The sequence below is a fragment of the Octopus bimaculoides genome, chromosome 3, assembly GCF_046866305.1.
Source record: "Octopus bimaculoides isolate indiv1 chromosome 3, ASM4686630v1, whole genome shotgun sequence".
NCBI lineage: Eukaryota > Metazoa > Mollusca > Cephalopoda > Octopoda > Octopodidae > Octopus > Octopus bimaculoides.
In genome coordinates this window covers 142995746-143017976 of record NC_142930.1, presented here as the reverse complement: position 1 = coordinate 143017976, position 22231 = coordinate 142995746, and the positions used below count along the sequence as shown (strand labels likewise).

Here is a 22231-nt window from a genome sequence, read left to right as displayed (position 1 = left end):
AAGATATAAAGTGAGGCAGGAGACATGAGCCAGGCAATATTTTCTACGGGACAGACACGCGCACACATACGCACATCTGCACACGCAAACACACATGCACGCAAGCTGACACATGCACACTCACTCACACTCACACACACACATATGTATATATAAACCTATATACGGGGTGTTTTCAGGCTAAACTTGCCCATTGTTTGTCCCTTTTTGTGAAGATTATCTTGATATATTCGTTAACAGTGAACGGCGTTGCAGATCATATATATTAAAGCTATAGTTGAGAAAAAGGCAGCTGATATAGAGGACTGCAAGCCATATGAATACTAGAAAATTCTTACCTGTATAACGATTACTCGCGCCGGGTATCAAAATGCCGATATCATGACATTTGCTCAATGCTCTCTAAACACAGTAAAAGTTGTCGGATATGACATGGACAGCTACAGCGGTGACTACGGAGCTGTAGTTAACGTGGATGGATACATCAAGGTTTCTGACTACGATCGCACTCCGGAATTCACCTAACTATTGATAAACAAGGCTTTAGGCTCAGTTCAGATGCATATGATAACGTAGCCATACCTCCTCAAGCTGTCAGAAGTGGTTGCTAGAGAATTTCTACGACCACAATAGCTCCAATTTCTAGACCCTTTATTTCTCCGATTGTAACCCCATGGATTACTATCTGTGAGATGCGGTTGAGGAAGACAACATACATTCTCCTTTCAGCGCTAAGACCTAATTGGTGAGCAAGATGAAAATAGTGTTTGGAGATCGTCCAGGCGGCACACTGAGGAACGCATGCACCACATTCCGGAGCTGTCTTGTGGCCGTAAAGGAAGCTGAAGGCGGCAGCGTTGAGTAAACCATTTCCTCCCAGCATGAAAATCGTTGACGTTATTTTGATGATTGAAAACAGATTTAATTTTAGATGGAATATTGTGTTTACTTCTTTATTTTATGAAAATTGTAATATCTAACCCGAACACCCAGTATCTATATGTTTATCGTTTATCTTCTACCGTAGAACTCATTAGGCTAGCTTTATGACCAAGACCAAGCTCACATTTCCCAGAACTACAAACTGGTTTCAAATTCAACAATTTTGAAGTGATTATATTTCTAGCACTACTTATCTTGCATTGTAATTTATCGAACTTGAAAATAGAAAAAGCACAGTTAAACTTTGTGCGATTTGAACTCAGAAACTAAAGCGACTGATATAACGCTAGATACTTTGTCTCACCTGCTGAAGATGATGGCAAATCGCCGTCCTTTGTACGTGCGCGCGTGCGTTTGTGCGTGTGTGTGTGTGCGCGCGTGCATGTGTGTGTATGTGTGTGAGTGTCACTGTGTGTATGAATAGATTGATAGAGAGAAAGACTTGAGATAACAGAGAAATAGATAGATAGAAGAACATTAGATAGATAGAACATTAGTATCAGAAGGCGCTACCTTGTGTGTGAAAGTAGCATTGTATCCGTTCCATATTTAGATTTTCTTTCAGTATGCATCTACCACCAAATAAAGAGGTAGTATTTTATTGCTGCATTTGTAAGTCATAACTTGGCCCAGCAATAAACATCTGATGGATATTTAAATTCAAAGAATAAGAGTGTGGTCAGGGTGGTGAGCTGGTCAAATCGTTACAGCGCCAAAGAAAACGATTAGCAGTATTGTTCTGGCCATATGTTCTGAGTTCAAATGTCACGAGGCCGACTTTGCTGTACATCTTGAGTACTGGGGTTTATATAATCGATTAGGTACTTCACAAAAATTGTAGACCTAAGGCCTACAATTTTAAAAACCGTCTAATGTGGAGAGTCGGTGACTGACAAAAGCTTCGGTGGTTCGGCCGTAGATGGATTATGCTACAAGCTATTCTGTCATTGTCATGCGAATATGTACAAGAGAGGCAGTGTGTCGATCAGAACGGGTTTCCCTACGTGTATACAATACAGAAGAATACGCTCAGAAACTGTAGGTTCGAATCTTATGTGCAACCATCGCTGATATCCACGATATTTGAAACCGGTCTTTATGCGCTATAATTTATAGTGATCCTAAAAGGCGGTGAGCTGGCAGAATCTTTAGCACGCCGGGCAATAGGATTAGCGGTATCTCGCCCGACTCTCCGTTCTGAGTTCAAATTCCGCCGAGGTCGATTTTGCCTTTCATCTTTTTCGGGATCGCTGAAATAACCGCAAGTTCAGAAGTGGGGGTGAGAGTGGTTGACGTAATCGACCTAGACACTTGCTCCAAATTTCAGACCATGACCCTAAAGTAGAAAGCACTATTTATAGTGACCATGCTTCAAGTTTAGCCATAAAAAAAAACGAATTATAACATGTATGTGTGTGTGTGTACTCACACATTTATGTGTCTATGTTCATAAATTTATTGAAGATGCTTCATTAGATGTGCAGGAAACAGTAGTGAATGAAATAAAGGTGACGACGATCGTTTTTATCAGGTTCAGGTTGATTTGGTAAGGAACGATGCTCCGTAAAGGGACTCGATAAAAAATTATTTTGTGGAAACTGACCGTTGTGACTTGTATGATGTCATCTAAATGTAAATCCCATGCATTTTGTGTCATGTATATATTATTATTATTATTATTATTATTATTACATATATATATATCTGTGTATGCACATATGAATTTATCTGTTCGCAACCAGTTACACATATCCACGTGTATATGTATGTGTGTGTATATGTACAAATGTACGTGTGTTTATGCATCATCTATCTATTTATCTACTCCTCTCTCTCTCTCTCTCTCTCTCTCTCTCTCTCTCTCTCTCTCTCTCTCTCTCTCTCACTACACACACACACACACACACACACACACACACACACACACATACATATATATATATATATATATATATATATATATATATATATATATATATATATATATATATATATATATATATATATATATATATATATATATAAGTATATTTATATTTATGCATGCTTTTCTATGAGAAGTAGTTACATCCCGATGGGAATTTCCGGAACCATATCACATTTTGAAATAGAATTTATATTTTATTTGCGTCGATGTGTGAGGAGAGTCTTGTGTGTGAGATGTCGTGTGCTAGAGTATGGTTACTTTCTGTATATTGTTTTATTTATTTACTTGTATTTTGCAACACAATATTTTCTTTATTACAAAGCCGTTATTCCCGTGTTGTGTATGCGGATATATGTGTTTGATGACGCTAGCAATGAAGTATAGATAATTAAGTGCGTAATTTTTTTTAGAAAAAAACAAGCAATTATATTTTATAGAATAATTTAAATTTTTGTTCGAGTGGGGTATTGTGTGAAACAGTGTGAGGTGATAGAAATTGAAGTAGCATGAATATTTATTTGTGAAAATGAAATCTATTGATGCATAAAATTTCCTTTCCATAGTTATTATCACAGCGGTCTTCAAGGCGAAGATTTTCTTCAGGATTGAGACAGTGACAAATGTCGTGTGTTAAGAATTGGAGGTTTTGGCACCAATTAATTAGCCTACACAAGAGAGTGTGAATGAAGCGGCATATAGTTTATGAATTGTAGAAGTGGGAATCACATGATAAGTGTGTATCTATTAAGGAAATAACCCAGTGGAGTGAAATTGTTTTTAGCGCAATGGTCATTCATATTCAGGCCTCTAAAGGGCAGAGATGACTCATATGGAGTGCCTAGAGGCGTTCAAATATAGCTATGCATGTATGTATATAAGTGTATATTTATGTGTGCGTCTGTGTCTATTGTTGTGTTTGTGTGTATGCGTATACGTAGGGAAGCATGTATGTATGTATGTATGTATGTATGTATGTATGTATATATATATATATATACTTGACAATTGTAAGCACCTGTGTATTCCAGCTAGTGGTTGCGGTGAAAGAATAAATTGTAAATCCCAAAAATAACAACAAAACTACAAAGGATTCCGCGGTACACGTGTTTCAAGCTTTACATGTGTATAATATAATATAATATAATATAACCTAATATAATATGTGTATAATTTACAATGTAAAGTTATCCTCAGCCGCAAAATTATCTCTCTCCCAGGAAATTATACCATCTCGGCGTTGAAGTAGGAAGAAATGCGTGGTGTAAGAGGTGAAGATCCTTCGGTATTCTGTATAGTACTATATCTCGTATAATTCTCCACCCAGACATAATCTCTTCGGTCCTCCGAAAACCTTCCATGGAGAGATTATGTCTGGGTGGAGAATTATACGAGATATAGTACTATACAGAATACCGAAAGGATCTTCACCTCTTACACCACACATTTCTTCCTTCTTCAACGCCGAGATGGTATAATTTCCTGGGAGAGAGATAATTTTGCGGCTGAGGATAACTTTACATTGTAAATTATACGCATATTATATTATGTTATATTATATTATATTATATTATACTATACACATGTAAAGCTTGAAACACGTGTGCCGCGGAATCCTTTGTAGTTTTGTTGTTATTTTTGGGATTTACAATTTATATATATATATATATATATATATATATATATATATATATACATAAATAAACAAATAGTAAATGAGTATATGCATATATACGTACAGGTATGTGCATACCGACGTCCACCTGTATGTATAGGTGCATATCTGGGTACAGGACATTGCAAACAAAACAGAGACGAGAAAACACGCAAGCCACATAGAGAACATTCTACTTCATCAGCTACCCCCGTTTTAACACCGGCGTTTCGAAGAGCTGGGCAGGACGCATCGTTAAAACGGCTCTTCCCATGGACCGCAAATTAAATTTGTATACACAAATTAAATCTTGCCATGGAGGAATGTAGTGGCGGACAAAAAACAAGACAGGAAAACAAACAGAAAAGGCTTTACGGCCAGACGAGAAAAATTATGTGTGCATGAACGCTGTGAGGCACACACTTGAAAGGGACAGAGTAGTTCGCGTGTTTGCTCGGCGATAGCCAAGGAAGAAAAGGATTATTGACCGGAAGCATGTGACCATGCCGGTGTAAGGGGAAGAGAGAGAGAGAGTGGTAGAGGGAGAAACAAAGGGAGGAAGTAGAAGAATAGGTGAGCAACGAGAGGAAAAGAGAAAGAGAGGAAGTACGAGGGGGAAAAAAGAGATACGTAGTAGTAACAGAAGAAGAACGAGAGGGGTAAAGCGAGATACGTAGTAGTAAAGAGGAAGAACGAGGGGAAGAGAGAGAGAGTGGTAGAGGGAGAAACAAAGGGAGGAAGTAGAAGAATATATATATATATATATATATACATACATACATACATACATACGCATGCATGTGCATACAAACACCACACGCACGTATATAAGCCGTAAAAGAATAGGGATTTGGAATCTGGGCAAGTACTTCACTAGTATTCTGATATAACCCAGCTTCTGACTACGTTTATCGAATGATAGGATGCACATAATATTGTGTAAAGTAAACATTTACACAATGCACCCTTAAAACTTGTTTATCACAGCATTATGCACTCTACATTGACTTTATATTTCAGTCTAACGTAAATGTTTTGAGAGTAACATTGTATTAAAGAAGATTTGTGCATGTATATCTATACATTCTTTCGTTATGATGTACTGAATTTCGTCTCAGCATGTGCTGTTTAAATATTTGGAGTGGATAAAAGCTTTTCAGCTTATATAAAGCAAGTCGTTAGAAGTCACTGGCTAGGGGTTGTAATATATGCTTTAAAATATTACTTTAAGATTGAAATATTATATATGAAATTTATGAAAATATGTGTCCGTATGATATATTTGGGACATTGCCATCATGTTTTTTGTTGCCAAGAAATATCTTAAGAAGCAAGTGAATATTTTAGAGGAAATTTTCACTCTGGGGATTTAATGTTCTTCATAGTTCACTTAACAAATTGTTCGTTGATAGTCACATCCAGCGCCAACTTGTCCATATAAACTTTTGTTATCCCACATGTAATTTTGAACCTTTTGTTTTTCATTCATATAACTCGACTTTTTAAATGAATGAACTGTTTTTTTTTATTTCAATAATAATATCAATGTGAGTTTCTCTGCCATCGGTGTCAGAAAGACCCGCTGCAAGAAACTGAAACACAACTGATGGAAGAAGAAACAAAAAAACAGGATAATGATGATAGATCTAAGACATTGGGTGCATGTACACTCGTAATACTAGAAGATACTTGTATACAATCCGATGGAATGACAACGAGAATCTCTGTAGAAGCAAAGTCAGCTACGTGGGCTGACAATTTTCTGTGCGTCGATATATGTTCCACACGATTTCCTCTTAGAAAGTGGATAATAATATGACACAAAAGATAGGCATCATCTATGAATACTTCTCAAACACTCGGTGGCTTGGAAACTGCACCTAATTCCGATGCGTTTATTAGCATACTCGCTCACCTACGTGACATTTGTGTATATACACAAAGACACGCTCACTAATGTTATGTATGTATGTACCTGTTTATATTAAATTTTATTATATTATGTTATATATATATATATATATATATATATATATATATATATATATATATATATATATATATATATATATATATATATATATATATATATATATATATATATATATATATATATATATATATATATATATATATATATATATATATATATATATATATATATATATATATATATATATATATATATATATATATATATATAAAGCTACTAGGGTACATATATGAACTCCGAAATTATCAAGTTACTCCATCTGTTGTTCGTCTAAGAATAACTATAATATTAACACATATCACACCGTTTGGAAGAGACTGCCAAACAGGTAATTAACCGCCCAATCGATTATGCTCGAAAGCTAGTTTGATAAATATTTCTTACGCAATAAAATCAAAGTGTTTTCTACAATGTCGGGGTTTCAAAAATTACTTCATGAGACATATCTTTTTCGGAACCTGGCCACCTTTGATTTCATCTCTAAGAAACAGATTCCATGCAATTCCTCACTTCCATACAGATTGCCAGCTAAACCTTTCTAACGATTTTTTGGCGAATGCTTTCATTACTTCACATACATATATCCTTAACGTGTTCTCTTCAAAATCAAACACATGCACTTATGCCAAAAATGAATATGAAACTACAGATCTTGTCTATCTATCATCGCTGCCAAGCCCAGAGAAGCGTTCAACAGTTTTCCCCCACACTCTTTCTTTTTTATATCCCATGATTGTGGTTTCGATTCTTTGACTGGAAGGAAGTTATGGTCTTGAGAAATACACGTCGTTTCATGTTTGCTCCTGTGTACTCAGTTGCGAACGAATAAGTCTGCAACGGACTGGCATTGTGTTCAGACGGGTATTCTCTCTCGAATCAGACGGGTGTTCTCTCTCGAATCCATTAGGATTCGAGAGAGAACACACTTCTCTCTATAAAATTTACTGAGAGAAATTATATCAATTGTGCATGTTCATCTTTAAAAATGTTTGTAACTAATATATTCAATGTTATACAGTCGACGGATATTCCAATGCTTTAATATTATAATCTAAGTGACTACGTAGGAATTGAAAATCTACGAAAATACGCGAATTTAATTGTTCGAGCAGTTTGAAATAGAAATTAATCGCCATCAAACCAAAATACATGTTAAAAGAGCATGACACAATTGGATAGATAGATAGATAGATAGATAGATAGATAGATAGATAGATAGGTTCTGACTCCACTCTAAACGTTTTGCAACGTTTGTTTTTTAAAGTAGTGGTTTTCTGATTGCAGCCCTCTCGTGAAATCTGGCTTTGTGCAACTCCCGGCGAACAATTTCTGTCAAATCTAGGTTCTCGAGGTGGTCATTAAGCTCTGCAGTAATTGTGGGATCTGTACTTTTGTGATCCTTTCTAACAATCCACATAAGATTTCGACGGTCCCTATCTGAAAGTTTTGGTTTTCTTCAGGAGTTTTGTTTCGACGGGGTGGTTTTTCACTCCTTCTCAAAGGCTGTCATTACTTTCGAGACAGTACTTCTTGAAACACCAAACATTTCGGCTGTTTTCATTACGCTAGCGCCTGCCATACGAGCACCAATAATTTGACCTCTTTGAAAGTCCGATAGGACTGTCATTTTAATGAATATTAATTACCTTTTTCTGATGATATTTGAAAAGAAACAGCAATTTCGGAAAAACATATTAAGCAACGCTACTAATAAATTTAAAAAAAAACATAAAAATAAACAAGCTTTTTGGCGGTTTTATCGATATTTCAAAATTATGGTGCTATGATGCTAGGTGATTCCATTATTTTGTCCAACTACTCTATATATATTTGTGTTGTGTGTTTCTTCGTGTTGGGTTTGCCTCCCGTCACTACCTTACGACTGGTGTGTGTATGTTTACGTCCCCATAACTTAACGTTTCGACAAAAGGGGCCGATAGCATATGTACCAGGCTTGAAAATAAGAACTGGGGTGGATTCATACGACTAATCTTCTTCATATTGCTCGAATGTGTGTATCTTTTTTGTGAATCTAAATGGCTTAAGAAAAATGCATCATCGTTATGATATTTAAAAGATTGTGCTTGATAGAAAAGACTTCTTCACATTTTCGCTTCAAAGTTTGATCCATATATCTTAGAATATGCTAGAGTTCATTAGCACAAAATTGGCAAGGCTTATTTTTGTCTTGGTGTGGATGCGTGTGAGTATTTTTCCAATTGATGCTACACGGAGAAATTTTTGGTGTTAAATGCCAAAATGGGTTGTATCATTGTATTTGTTTGGGTGGCGAAAATTGTGCAGTCAGTAATATTCTTGTTTAAAAATTACACAAACACACACACACAAAACACACACACACACACACACACACACACACACACACACGCGCGCACATACACATACACACACTTATATATATATATATATATATATATATATATATATATATATATATATATATATATACAGAGAAAGCGAAAGAGAGAGAGAGAGAGAGAAAGAGAGGCAAAGGAATAATGGATGAGGGACATATATTTAAGATAAATTTTTGTACGGCTAAGTAAATGTTTTCTGTATTACTTTCGCATAGCTTCATTTACAAATCGTTTAAAGTATACAGATAATTGTTATGATGTCTATTATAGAGTTGTATATAAAGTGCTTTATAATTGAATTAAATTACGTTTATTATGGCGAAAATACAATGTAAGGAATCTTTCTCGAGAACAGATTGATACATTCGATCTATTAAAATAAGCTGTTTGGACGTAATTGCAGTCAAAAGGTCTTTCTGTAAATTATTCCAATTGTCAGTTCTTCAATGAGATTTCTAAGCTCTGATATATCACTAAATGAGTTTTAAATTCCTTTTTGTTTGTACGACTTCACAAATATTAGCAAAATACCACGTAGAACTTGTAATAGTAATTATTACGATGATAATGTATAAGGGAGATATGGAACACCTGAAGCGTTTCATTATAATTACTTCATAATTAAATTTCTAAGAATAAAATTCGTTTTCTACACTTTGTTTTAGGTCATTAATAAATGGATAAAAATATAGTTAATTTGTCATATAGTAAATATATTGATTCTACGTTGGAATTAGTTAAGATTTTCACTCTGTTTCACGTTGAAATCAGTCTTGAATTGATATATACCAGAAGAGTGAAAATTATTTAATAATGATTCAGCAATTTGTTGCTTGTAATTTTAGTCCCTGTTCTGTTATGATCAAAAAGAGATATGTTGAAAACTGCTTCAGTTATGACCGACTCCAAATTTTATATATCTTGGACTACTTTACCAAACCTATCATTATTATTTAAGCAGAGTTTTATTGAGTAAAAGATGCTGCTATTTCTGACATCTTTGGGTGAACGGAAATAGAAAGAGTTCCTCGAAATGTATTGCATTTTATGCACAGTATGTAAAGAAATGTAAGCGTTCGACCCAAGAGGTAAGCGCAGATTTATGTAAATGAGGAGAATTATAGGAGACAAAACGATATTACGGAACAACAAACTAATTCTATCAATTTGAACGTAACTTTTGTCGTGACATCAACTCACATCAAAGTAATATGGGAAATTAGTATTAATAAATAAAAAGAATGATAAAGTGGCGATAATCATAGAAAACCTTTATATATAGAATGCAGTGTTTAGTTGGATGCTTTTAATTGGTGCGTGGAAACCGCTACAAATTTTAATGATTTTTGTTCTGACATGATTATAAAGAAATACGTTATGGATAGTAAGCATGTTTAGTAGATTCAATTGGCTAAAGTTGAAAACGTTTTCATAATATGCTTTGTGTTGGAATTTTATATTCCTCATATTTTATACTTCGGTGATTTTCATAAAAGAAACTTGACAATGAGCACAAAACACATGTGAAATTCTTTTACTGATGTTTATGTTTTACTTTCGTGGTAATGCTTGTTAAATAAAACAATTACAAACATATTATTGGCTGTTAATCCTTTATCTCAACAAATTTGGTGCCGTCACTCGCGTAAATAATTATGATAGCAATGTTAAATCTGTCACAATACAGTTATATTAAATTCAATCAAAAGCGTTATTTCAGGAAGTATACTCCAAGAGGTTCGCAAAATTTGGCTACACTGATATTCAGAATATATATGGTTGCCAACTATTGAAACTATGTTACGCAATTTTGCACAGTCAACTACATTTCGACTTTATCTATATCTCAATATGTCATTATCCCATTCATATATCCCAGTCTTTGTAAGCGTTCTCTCTCTCTCACGCACACACACACACAAACACACACACACACACACACACACACACACACACACACGCACACACACACACACATTATGTAATCCCAGTCGAACACGATGTATGAGTGTTCAACTCTTTGCTGAACAACCTGCACAATTGATCTGTTTATAATGATCAAATGTTTGTGTCACATCTTAACTCACTCTCTCCAACAAATCAACGTTGTCGAAACGGAAACACGATGTGCCTCGCGTCATGTGTCTAAGTGATCGCAGAGAAATATGCGATGAAGTGTTTTGCTTAAAAACAAACGTACCACCCGGTCTATGAATTGAAATCACGATCTCGCGATCGTAAGGGCAGCATCGTAACTACAAGGCCATTTGCCCCCCCCCCCTCTCTCTCTCTCTCTCTCTCAATCTCTCTCTCTCTCTCTCTCTCAATCTCTCTCTCTCTCTCTCTCTCTCTCTCTCTCTGTCTCTCTGTATATATATATATATAATTTACCTCTTTTTACCAAAAATGTAACGTGTATTCATACAACATTAATTCATTTTCTGCACTAGACAGATGACATTCTCCCCTTAAACTGATGCAGGTAACGTAACATTACTTCTATATTCTCTAATTTCTATAAAAGAATTGTAAAATATCTTTTCGTACTTTAAAATTGCAAACAATAAATCAACGGTCTTAACAAATAGAAATTCGCATACACCTTGTCTCCTTACATAACGTACTGTTTCAAATATCCTTTCAAATATGACATACTTTATAATCCAAACAAGGCCGATCTTACATTCCATTAACTTTGTTAGAAACAGCTAACTTCCATTGTTCAATACATAATATAGTCACCTCTCAAGAAACGTTGCGTATAGTTGTTTTAATTTTACATCTATGTTATACAAATAACAATTTTAGAAAGTTTTATACAAGGTATAACTTTATAATTTTATTATGCATTTTCGTGCAATTGAATTTTATTCCTGTTAGTTTTCATAATATATAGCTCATGAGATCTATTCCATTTCAATCACAAATCTTTTAAATTATTAGTTTTTCTAACTAAAGAGTTTGACACTTCGAATACTGGTAGGATTTCTCCCGTAGAACACGGTTTACTCAAAACGTTTTTGACAAGAATTCTTATTTTAGAAGTTATTTCGTGTTAAAGTTGTCGTATTTGGGTAATTAAGTTCAACCAATCAATGACGTGTATTAGATTGAAGAAATGTACTGCTGTTTGCGATTGTAATCGAAGAGGGACAACTTCTGGGTCATGTCTACTAAATGTCACCACTCCGTTCACAGAATGTACACCACCAAAGAATCAACACAAAAAAAGGAAGAAATACTATTTATATATATTTATTCGTTCGCCCAACATCGGTGTTTTATCTACACATTAAAGCGCGCCGGTGTTAAAAAAAAACAACAAAATTATAGAAGAATGAGTCCACAGCTAGCTTTTTTGTTGTAGTCGTGTATGTAGTTTCAAAATGCCTTATTTTACAGCTATGAGATGTATTGTTTTTGTACTGATTTTATCTTACTATGATCAACAACAAACACATTTCGTAAATAGAAAAGTCTTTATTAGACTGAAAGTAGCATTATCAAAACATGAAGGTAAAATAAAACAAATAGCGGCTTATACACCAGAAAATATGGTAATTGTAGTAGCAGTGACGAGTTCGCTCGCTAGTTGATAGTATAGAAGGGAGAGGGAAAGAGTAAGGAATGCACGGTGCTGACTAAAAAGGAAGAAAAGATAAAGGTGGCATCGTGTTTTCTCAAATAGAACAAAGTGGTGACATTTAGTACAGATGACCCGGAACTTGTACCACTTCGATTACTATCGCAAACAGCAGTAAGTTTCTTCAACCGAATACACGACGTTGATTGGTTGAAATTACCCAGATAAGGCAATTTTAACACGAAATAAATTTCGAAATAAGAATTTTTGTGAAAAATGTTCAGAGTAAACCGTGTTCTACGCGGGAAATTCTACCATTATTCGAAGTTTCAAACGCTTTAGTTGAAAAATATTAATTAAAAAATCTGTGATTGAGATGGAATAGGTCCGGCTAATGTATGTATGTGAAAATGTGTATACACACATACACACATATGTGTATGCGAGCGAATGTGTGTGTGTGAGTGTGATGATTACTTGGTATTTGCATGAGTCTACATATATACATATCTCTATATAAATACACACTCGCGTGCACGCGCACCCACTCTCACACACAAGCACGCATACACACATTATCTCTCTCTCTCTCTCTCTCTCTCTCTCTCACACAGACAGACATACACACATATCACACATGTATACATTTGCATATATACTTATTACACACACAAATTCTTCTGTCAAATTAATGCACGGGTGGGTGTATTAACTGAAATATGTCGCCCACGTTTTGCATGTTGTTAAAATATCACTTTTTCTATATCAGTTTCTACTTTCTTTTTCATTACTGGCAGATCATAATTTACAGCCACATTTATGCCATCATTGAGTTTTTGAAGACGGAAAAATACAAGTGTTTGACATCCACAGGGGGCAACAATTTCTTGTTTGTTTTGCGGATAACCCAATTGGGAAGAGAAAGGAATATGAATAGGTGAATGCAGAATGTTAATGAAGAGGAAACCGGCATTGAATTAAAACCACGAAGCGGGTGTGGTGTAATCAACAATGACTACTAATACCAATTTCGAGCGAGCTAAGAAATTAATTTAAAACTGAGCTTGTACTAATTTACTGTGATCGCAAGCCCTTAGAAAATGGTCGAATCCTGTGGGCGTCACACGTAGACTGCTGATAGCTGATTTAAAGGAGAGAAGTGTGAAATTCTCCTTGAATATGTTGGATCATTTGAAGCTAAAGATGATATTATTTAGGTGTGTCGACAAAGGATAGAACTTGGCCTTGTCCTTATAATCCGGATGCAAATCTCAGTAACTGGAATGGCGTAGCCTATTTTCTTCAAAGCCTACGATGTACTATCTCCTACGTGTAACACAAGTAATCGAAGCGATGGAATTTAGGGAGGAATATGGTATTATTCTCTTTGATGTTCTGCTGTGAATGTTGAGCTATATTTAAGACACTCAGAATGATTAGGAAGACCGTTTCCATTAATCTCAAAATTACCGATGAAATTTGTTCAATAGAAATCACGTCCTCAGATAAGGGCGATGGTCAGCAGGTCTCTATTGACAACACAGCCCCTCTGGTTTCCACCTGTTCAGTTCAATCAAGGGCAGTCTTGTTGCCAACAATGACGCAGGTGATGTGAATATAGCTGTGAAGAAGTGGATACAGAGGTCTCACTGTAATTTTCTTTCTAATAGGATTCTAGTGTTGGTTGAACGATTATCCAAATATGTCAGCAATTTGAATTATCTATCTGATAATAAATAAGCTATGCCACTTACTATTTTTCGTATTAGACACGTACACACAGACACAGACGCACACATAATTTTTCGTGTGTTTATGGGAGTAAAAATTGTAATGCATCACTAAATCAGTTGTTATTAACTACATATTACCGATTTGTTTCAATAGCAAACATCTTTTTTTTTTAATGCTGCACTTTCAAAGTTATAAGACTAGTTTATGTAAAAAGAAACCAACAAAACAAATATAGAATAAATAAAACTAAATGCTGATTTTTTTGTCCTTTGAATCCTCCCTTTACATCTACGCACTGGAATTCTGATCCAAACCATCAAAAGCACTTTACACATCTTAGATATCTAAATAATCTTAGCAATAGCATAAGGAGTTCAGATCAAACTGATCTGTCATTCAAGACTACTTAATATATCATGTAAGTGCTTCAATCCTTTATTTATGTTCTTGGCACACACTCTATATATTTATACAACAATTAATAGCCTGCTAACTGGCATGGCTTCATAGGCTCACAATCGCCTGATCAATAAACATTTTAAAAACTTACATACATGTCTTCTTGCTATTATCGTTGTTAGCTGCGGCTAAGTATTAATACTCGAGGCTGCAAACGAGTTTAGCCAGCTACAGGGGAGTAAATGCACGCAATGCGTTGCGTTATCAATTATGTTTGTATTATCAGATTTTCAAAGAAATAGCTCCAAAGATGTTGTTATAGCATATTGGCTGGTAATCAAAGGATTATATAATCGATTAGAGCGTTGTAAATTGATCGATCAGTTACTGTCCGTACTAAAAGGACGTAATATTCTTCTGTCTGAGAATGAAATAATCTTCCAAATAAGATAACGTTAATTTAACAATTCAACATGGATAAAAGCAAAGACGTAATATTTTTAAAATGAACTTGTAAACTGATTTTACACACATTAAGTTGTTTTTTTCTTTGCAATAATCTCCGACCTGTTTTATATAAATTCGCAGAGTATATAAATGAAAGTTTATTTTTTTTATTTTAAAATTTTAATTTTTACATAATTAATACAGTTTAAAAAGCAAAGCCGATTTTATTTGTTGTTTACTGGTATTGATACGTTTTAGAATACGTTAGTTATTATTTAAAATAGTAATTTTTCATCACAAAATTCAATGAATATTTATAAATCTCCTGTTGTTAAACACACACACACACACGCACACACACACACACACACACACACACACACATACACACTCACACTCTCTCACACACACAAACACATGCATATATAAAGAGAGAGGTAAATAGATGAAAATATAGTGGCTATCGATCTATCATAGACACATGCACAGACACGTACAGACACACACACACATATATTATAAGTGTAGACATGTGTGTGCGTGTGTGCGTGTACAAAAGCACATACAGATACCAAAATATATAAACACTTAGATACTCGTAGATATATATGTTTAAACGGAAAAGAATTGAGTACTAAATACACACAATAAAGTGAAATACTGTAAGCTAAAATTCCTTCACTGGTAAAACAAAATATAGTCTTTAAGTCAATGCTTCAATAAACACAACAGGTCAGAGGATGATGCAGCGTAAATGGAAATAGCATGCAATTGTTGATATTATAACATTAAAATCATTTTTGTAAGGTGTATAATGGAATGGGCACATTGCATAACTTTTATGTAACTCATGAACAATATATAATACAATAACAAAAAATAACTTGTGCTATCTATCTATATGTCGACATCTTCACAGACGCGCACGTGCACACATATGTATATAGGCATTGCGTACAAGATATCAAAAATTGTCAAAGTGTAGTAAAGCGATGGTGAAACTATTTTCCCATTTTCTGAAAAAGCAACGTTTTATACTTACGACATTTTCGCATAATAAAAAATAATATATTTAGCGACCCAATTCCAAGCATATAATATGGTAGAGACTTTTATGTTATACAACCACTTCCACAGAAAATGTCGAAGGATACCTGAGTGACTCCAAAGTAACTAGTATCTGTCTACGTCAGACTTTCTAGCATTCTACATAGGCAACACTACAAATTTCTCAATCGAATGCAGAAGCTTTGGTCTCACTCGTGAGAATCGAATTTGGTTACATCATAAACATGTAAACATTTCGAATGATATTAAACATATAGGAGATATACTACACTAATAATAATAGCATGTAATATATTTAGATAAGAATAAACGTTGAGGGATTATTTTTCAATCTAATATTCTTCTCCACGATGTTATCAATATCTTTTTTACTATTCGAGTTCCACCGTGAAAGATATTTTATTTCATATCTTTCGGAGTTTATCTATCTGTCTGTCTGTCTGTCTGTCTGTCTGTCTGTAGATGACTAGAGACTTAAGGAATACCAAATATATAACGGTTGATAATACTATCTAATTAGCTTCTGGATTCTGGCTTTGTGTATAAAAATCTACCAGAAATTTTATTTATGGAATAAAATGTAGTTTTGAATTATTTGTTGCTGTAACGAAAGGCTGCATATGCCATGTTGCAAACGGATAAGTTGTATTTAAAACAAAGTAAACTTGGCATCTTATACTGCAAAATGTAACTTTATCTTTTTTCTTTGGAATCCGCTTTTGTTCCAAATGTATTGGGCTTGACTATAGAATCTTTCACTAAGCTTTGCGGAGGTATATATAGAAATATAGCAAGTGTACAGCTATTCATCAACATGCTGATGTTATTTGCTACAAACCCCTAAGCAAAATCTCGCTTTATTCTATATGTTTCCGATTTTACCGAAATACTAAAATAGAATTATGATTATGATAATTTTCAGGAGAATAAACTCATATCGGTCTTCCTTATACATGTCTTTACATATAATATATTATTATTTAGTATTCGTAAGTTTAACATAGACAATAGTGGATTTGATAGGAATATTTGCAGAACAATAGAGTGAAATTAAATTTTGAAATTCAAACATGGCTTCCGTCTCTATCTTGTTTAACTCAGAACACTAACTTACCAAACGTTTGTTACAGGTGATAGAAAATATAAATAACAATGGAACTATTTTGATTTGCAGTCAAACGTTCTATGAAATTTCATTCATGGAATGAAGACCACTTTATGCTTTATGAAATCGCCATACTGTTTAGTATGTTACTTGTAAATTTATTACGTGGCACTGATCGAACACATCAATAAAAGGGTTTGTTGTTAATTATATCATTTATTACAAAATATTTAGACACCAAAACAGAATGCAAAATTATGCACGTAGATCACCGACTCTCAAAGTCACACACTCTCTTTCACACACACACACACACACACACACACACACACACACACACACACACACACGCACACACGCACGCACACACACACACACACACAAACATACGCACACACAAATGCTCGCGCACATATGCACGCAAAAATATATGGTGTAATGGGTAAATTTTCGCCATTTTTTAATCTTTAGTTTCACTTCGGTGCTTTGGTTGTTTTTAATTTGTTCGACTCCACAGTGTAGTAGGATTAGTTGGGCACCGTCTGTGAGATAGAAAAAAACACCATGATGCAAATCACTCTGCCAGAAAATTGGTAACGGCATGCTCCACTGATTGGTATTCGCACCGTAAGCTCTAATGCGAACATTTCAGAGTGCTTGGGTGTCAATCTGAGGACAGAGCAGAGCATTTGCAAAGAGTTGTATGAATCTTATGGTGATTACTAAGGTACGACAGCGTGGAAAATTCACGTTATACCTTCATTCATCTTCCCACAGAAACGCAGACTCAACATGGAGACCTACATCAAGTGCCTGCATGGTGTAGTGCTGCCCTGAATGAAGAAGGTGGCTGCTGGAAGACCCTATGTCTGGCAGCAGGATTCTGCAGCATACAACACAAGCAAGAGAACCCAGTCATGCCTGTCACACAATTTCTGCGACCACATCACTTCTAAACTCTTGCCACCTAACTGCCCCAAACTGTAACCCCCTTGGTTATTATGTGTGGGGCTCAGTTAAGAGTAAATATAAATCCTTGTAACACCAGTGTTGAACGGAAGACAAAGATTATGGCAGCATTCACCAACTTAAAAAAGGAAACCGTCCAGAAGAGTTGCAAGAAAGTTTGAGGTCACCAAAAGACCGTGATCGAAGGCAATGGCGATTATTTTCTAGCTTCAGCTCAGAGCTTTGGCCATGCTGGTGCATCGTAATTTGAATAAATTTCAAGCTATTTTTATGTAATTTAGACGACTATTCATTCATGGTACACTCTATATCTATGTATCTATATGTGTGTGTGAAAGTATTTATGCATATATCTGGATACAATGTATACATGTGACTCTGTATTCATATATATGTAATGGATATATACACATAGACACACGCATGCACATGAAAACACACGCATATGTATAACTGACATACGCGTATTCATATACATCCCAAAACATACACAGACACATATATATAAATGCACTTATCCATTCACGTGTACAACTATAACCTACCTACCTAATACCTGCTTGCCTACATACTTCCTACCTATATACACACACACAAACACACACACACACACGCACACACACACACACACACACACACACACATATATATATATATATATATATATATATATATATATATACTTACAAACATTCATACATGCATGATACATAAACACATACATACATACATGCATCCATCCACACATACATGCATTCATACACCAGAACGACTTGTTCTGTTTGATTAATGTATTTGTTTGAACATCTGGTTTTCTCAATGAGGTATCGTTTATTCTGTCTGTTATTCTCTTTGTGTCTGTGTGTCTGTGTGTGCTTGTGTGCTTACTTTGATGTTTTTTCTGCAACTGGTAAATCATGAATATTTAGTGAAATTTTCATGTAAATGGTATATCATAACCGAAAAATAAACCTGATGAGTAACGCTAGTGCGCAAGTGAAACGATGCAAAATCAACAGTTTTAAGGATTGCTGTATAAAATTATTGCGATTATCTGCCTACAATATGTGCTGTACTGATGTTTATTTTCTTAGTTGTAAAGTACAGTAATATCATATTTCCCACTAATTCTTGCATGTATCGAAAACTGCTCGAGCGCAAAAATCACGTCTTTACATATATAAAAAAAAATACATGCATGTACTTGGAGGATAACCCAAATATATATCCGCCGAAATAGGTCTGCAGATGTTGGCGTTTGCTTCATTCTGAGCAGTTCTTATAATTCGTGATATATTTATTTAGTCTTTATTATTTTTGGGACTGCCATCGTCAAGTTGTTTGACGCCGAAACTATTGACATTCTGCGATCACGTGATTTTTTTCATCATGATCTTAAGTGAAGCCATCAAAGCTGATTTTTGTTCTGTTTTTGTTATTGTTCTCCTAAGTATTATGTTTATCTCAATTTTTGTTGTTTTTTATAGAGAGCCCGCTCTGTAGAATTATGCCAGAAGTGAATATTTCATGAACTTTTAACGACCCTTTCTTCTGATTTATATTTGCTCTTACTTAAAGTTTATATATTTAGATTCAGCTTAGTTATGGCTTTCTTTCAAGTGTATTAAGTAGTTTCTACACAGAAATAATCTTGGCTGTAGTGGGCTATGGTGTTTGTACATCGTGCAATAGATATATTTTAGAGTTCCATTTGGTCACACAACATCATTTTGTCATGAGTTCCAAGGCATTTTTCTCTAAATTTCAAGTAATATCGTACATTATTAACAAACACAAAGGTTTAAGTCTCAGAAGTTATATTTTGCATAAATTCTTCAAGACAATTTAAGTGTACTTGTAGATAGGCGTAACTAAGTTTTCACAACAATTAAAAAAACAAAACAAATGTAAGCCGAATAATCTGATCTCAATAATAAGCTTGTTTTTTTTTGCCTGTCATGTATATTGCACTAAGACCTAAGTTGGAAGTATATGTATTGAAATCTATTTGCCTGGGAAATGTCTATATTTGTATTTTTAGTGCCATACAACCGCTATTTCTGTGTAGTAATGTTTTCTGGCCAAACGGTCGTTTAGCAAAAGTATTGCTAATAGTAATCTACATCTTTTTGAAAGAAATGGCTTGTACAAATATCAATTACATACATCGATATAGCATGGCCCATTGAGCCTTGCGTGTGCGTAGGAGACGTCATCGACTCTTGCTATACTATTTTACATGACTTGAAGTCCCATAACTTAATACTGCGTGTCACTTTGTCCAGAATTTTACTGATTTTAACATCTACTTCCATTTATAAATTATTTACATCTTTGATATGTGATTGAGACTATTTTCATATTGCGAATAAATATCTTTTACATAAAGATATAAAATATTGTTACATATTTTCTCAGCAGAATAGTTTCAAATATTGGCACTGGTATTTATTTTTATCGACCCCGAAATGATGAAATGCAAAGTCGACCTCGGTGGCATTTGAACTCAATTGTAACGTCGGACGAAATGTCGCCGAGCATTTTCCTCGTATACTTTATGCTCTTACTACGATGAACATCGTCATTCCATGTGAATAAAAGAGTGTCTTGTTGGAATCAGTGAAATCTGTTCTAGTTTCTTTCGAAATCTGATTTGCAGCAGATGTCACTTAGTGAAACCAGAATATTATTTGATTAGATATTTACATATGTGTCAATTCATTGGCAGCAATGATACTAAAGCTTAAATGATTTTTCTTGAAAGACTACCGTTGAGCAAAAGAAACATAAAACGTAGGAACTTGTTTATTAATCCCGTCTTCTGCAGGCAAAATGCCTGAAATTTTGAGGCAGGGGCTAGTCGATTACATTGACCCCAGTACTCAACTGGTAATAATTTTATCGAAGCCGAATTGTCGAAAGGCAAAATTAACCTCGACGGATTGAATCTCAGAACGTGAAACTGGAAGAAATACCGCGAAGCATTTTTCTCCAGCATGTATCGATTCTGTCTGCTCGCTGACATATGGAAATGTATTATAATCAACTATAAGTTAACGTGTGATTGGAGTAGTAATTATGCCTTTTATTGCCGCTGCGTGCCTAGGTATTACATTATGCGAGTATAAACAACAAAAACAGTGACGGGACTTTCATGACATCAACTTTATTGCTAATCTATGAAACTTCAAACTTCCATTGGTTTCATCATTGTATAGCTAGTCTTATTTTTAACATATATGTAATGAGTTGACAACAGCAAGCAACAGCAGTTAAATCTATCTTTAATATATTTATGAGGGAGTACATAGCAATAAACTGCATGATCAATATCGGACACAGTTTCTAGGACTTTGTTTTATATCTGAAACGCGTAAAGGGTTGTTCTTAACTATTTGTCTATCTGTCTACCTTCATCTCTCCCTCTCTCTCCCTCTGTCTCTTGATATATATATATATATATATATATATACATATATATATATACACCATGTGTGGTGCTTTAACACTTCCGAAGGAGAACGTCATCAAATAACGCACGAAGTAATACCTTGCATCATTTCCTAAGACTTACTGCGTAAATAATTGTTGTTTTCATCCTCACTGGTTTCATAAAAGCTTCATATACAACTCCGAGAATATACAGCTAGCACTAGTTTCTGTCATAAACTATGTTGTATGTATCCATAAACAACATGCGTAATATTGAAAAATAATTAAGAGTGTTTATGGTTATGTTGTGGAGTTAGCAGTGAGGTCTATCTTCATTTCGGAAGTTGTATTTCACTGAGATATATTAATCAGGCAGCTTTATTCAATTGCTACATGTAGTAAAACAATTATTAAACACCCATCACTTATCACTGAATGTAGGAATTTAGAATCAAGCGAAGCAACTGATTTTAATTGTCCATTCCTTTTACAAACATTCAACATGTATACATGTAGTCATCTAATGGCAAAACATTTTATGTAGCAGAGCTAAATTGTAAACATCTATACATAAAATGAGATTAAAGAATAGGCCGACTATAT

At 34.6% G+C, this 22231-nt stretch overlaps 1 protein-coding gene across 4 annotated transcripts in view; it reads right to left on the bottom strand.

Moving 5' to 3' along the window:
• LOC106884218 (neuronal acetylcholine receptor subunit alpha-10) overlaps nt 1–22231 on the bottom strand; it is a 1150118-nt gene that overhangs the window by 827143 nt on the left and 300744 nt on the right. Inside the window, exon 1 of one of the 4 annotated variants that reach the window (XM_052966102.2) lies at nt 339–359. The exons of the other annotated variants lie outside the window; for them this stretch is intronic. The gene's annotated coding sequence lies outside the window, so the exon portion shown is untranslated. Of the gene's footprint in view, nt 1–338; nt 360–22231 lie in introns of those variants that run through there. 4 annotated transcript variants of the gene reach the window in all.